Consider the following 2,991-nt stretch of genomic DNA (forward strand, 5'->3'; position numbering starts at 1 on the left):
ATTTCTAGTCAGGTATTTTGCACATTTAAAAATCAGCTTATTTTATTTTTGCTATTGATTTGCTTGAGTTCCTAATATATTGTAGTAATTAACTTCATGTCAGGTGCATAGTTTTTGATGTTGTTTTGATTCTTGTCCCCACCCAAATCTCATATCAAATTGTAATCCCCATTATTGAAGGAGGGGCGTGGTGGAAGGTGATTGGATCATGGGATCAGATTTTCAACTTGCTGTTCTCATGATACTGAGTGAGTTCTCACGAGATCTGGTTGTTTAAAAGTGTGTAGCATCTCCTGTTTCACTGTCTTCCTCCTGCTTGGACCATGTAAGACATGCTTGCTTCCCCTTTGCCTACTGCCATGATTGAAAGTTTCCTGAGGTCTCCCCATTCATGCTTGCTAAGTAGCCTGTGGAACCATGAGCCAATTAAACCTCTTTCCTTTGTAAATTACCAAATCTCAGATATTTCTTTATAGCGGTGTGAGAATGGGCTATTAACTATTACAGTTTTCAAATATTTATTCCATTATATAGTGTGTCTCTTTACCCTGTTGATTGTTTTATTATTGGTTTCTTTGCTGTGGAGAAGCATTTTAGTTTGATATAATCCTATTTGTCTATTTTTGCTTTTGTTTTCTGTGCTTTTGAAGTCTTATCCAAAAAACCTTGTGTTTATTCCAATGTCCTAAACTATTTTGTCCATGTGGTCTTCTAGTAATTTTATCATATGGGGTCTTACATATAAGCATTTGATCCATTTTTAGATCATTTTTTATATGGTGAGAGATACAAGGCTAGTTTCATTTTTCTGCAAGTTGATATCCATTTTTCCCAACACCAGTTATTGAAGAAACTATCCTTTCACCAATGTGTGTTCTTGGATCCTTTGTTTAAAATCAGTTGACTATAAGTCTATGGATTGATTTCGCTATTCTTTAATTTGTTTCATTAGGCAAGATGCATATTTATATGCCACTACCATGCTGTGTTGTTTACAATAGCTTTGCAATATATTTTGAAGTCAGGTAGTGTGATGTCTCCAGCTTTGCTCTTTTTTGTTCAGTATTTCTTTGGCAATTCAGGGTCTTTATGGTTTAATATAAAATTTAAGTTTGTTTTTTCTGTTTCTGTGAAGAATATCATAAGCATTTTGACAGATTCCATTGAGTCTATGGATTACTTTGGTAATATTGATGTTTTAGCAATGTTAATTATTCACATCCATTAACACAGGATGTGTTTCCATTTATTTGTGTCCTTATAATTTATTTCATGAATATTTTATAGCACTAATTGCATAAATCTCCCCCTTTTGATTAAATTTATTCCTAATTTTATTTTATTTAGTTATTGTACATTGGATTGCTGTTCTTCAGATAGTTTGCTGCTTGAATATAGAAATATTATGATTTTTAATGTTGATTTTGCATCTTGAAACTTCAATGCATTTTTTAAATTCTAACAGTGTTTCTATGAAGTTTTTATTTTTTAAAAATACATCATGTTTCTGTAAACAGAAAAAATTTGACTTTCTTTTTTTCCAATTTGGATGCCTTTTATTTACTTCTCTTTCTTAATTGATCTGCCTAAGACTTACAGTACTAATTTGAGTAAAAGTGGTGAAAGTGAACATTCTCCTGTTATTTCAGATATTACAGGAATAACCGTCAACATTTTTCCATTTAGTATGTTATCTGTGGTTTTGCCATACATAGCTTTTATTGTGCTGAAACACATTCTTTCTATACTAAATTTGTTGAGAATTTTTATTATAAAAGGATGTCTCCCTTTCCGCGCTACCTACAAAGGGGTCCATACGGCATTGTTCTGGATTCCCGTTGTAACTTAAAGGGAAATTTTCACAATGTTCGGAGCCCTTGATGTCCTGCAAATGAAGAAGGAGGATGTCCTTAAGTTCCTTGCAGCAGGAACCCACTTAGGTGGCACCAATCTTGACTTCCAGATGGAACAGTACATCTGTAAAAGGAAAAGTGATGGCATCTACATCATAAATCTGAAGAGGACCTGGGAGAAGCTTCTGCTGGCGGCTCGTGCCATTGTTGCCATTGAAAACCCTGCTGATGTCAGTGTTGTGTCTTCCAGGAATACTGGCCAGAGCGCCCTGCTGCCACTGGAGCCACTCCAATTGCTGGCCGCTTCACTCCTGAAACCTTCACTAACCAGATCCTGGCAGCCTTCCAGGAGCCACGGCTTCTTGTGTTTACTGACCCCAGGGCTGACCACCAGCCTCTCACAGAGGCATCTTATGTTAACCTACCTACCATTGCTCTGTGTAACACAGATTCTCCTCTGCGCTATGTGGACATTGCCATCCCATGCAACAACAAGGGAGCTCTCTCAGTGGGTTTGATGTGGTTGATGCTGGCTCGGGAAGTTCTGCGCATGCGTTGCACCATTTCCCGTGAACACCCGTGGGAGGTCATGCCTGATCTCTACTTCTACAGAGATCCTGAAGAGATTGAAAAAGAAGAGCAGGCTGCTGCTGAAAAGGCAGTGACCAAGGAGGAATTTCAGGGTGAATGGACTGCTCCAGCTCCTGAGTTCACTGCTACTCAGCCTGAGGTTGCAGACTGGTCTGAAGGTGTGCAGGTGCCCTCTGTGCCTATTCAGCAGTTCCCTACTGAAGACTGGAGTGCTCAGCCTGCCACGGAAGACTGGTCTGCAGCTCCCACTGCTCAGGCCACTGAATGGGTAGGAGCAACCACTGAATGGTCTTCCAAAAAGCTGTTCTTGCATTTATTTGGTTCCTTTTTTTAATTTTAGCTAGTCTAGCTAAAAGTTTGTCAATTGTGTTTACCTTTAAAAAAATCCACCTCTCTGTTTTGTTGACTTTTTACTCTTTGTTTTGTTTATTTCTGAGCCAATCTTTATAATTTCTTTCATTCTTCTAATTTGGGTTTCTCTTTGCTCTTGTATTTTTAGTTAACTGAAGTGTAATATTGAGATTTTATTTGAAACCATTATTTATTT

The 2,991-nt window shown here is 37.6% G+C and overlaps 1 pseudogene across 1 annotated transcript; it reads left to right on the top strand.

The window, feature by feature from the left end:
* Positions 1–1,812: 1,812 nt before the first annotated feature.
* On the top strand, positions 1,813–2,778 carry LOC126945918 (40S ribosomal protein SA-like; annotated as a pseudogene). Its single transcript, XR_007722554.1, has one exon. The product of XR_007722554.1 is annotated as a 40S ribosomal protein SA-like (transcript).
* Positions 2,779–2,991: the final 213 nt, after the last annotated feature.

This window comes from Macaca thibetana, chromosome X (genome assembly GCF_024542745.1).
Source record: "Macaca thibetana thibetana isolate TM-01 chromosome X, ASM2454274v1, whole genome shotgun sequence".
In the NCBI taxonomy this organism is placed as follows: Eukaryota; Metazoa; Chordata; class Mammalia; order Primates; family Cercopithecidae; genus Macaca; species Macaca thibetana.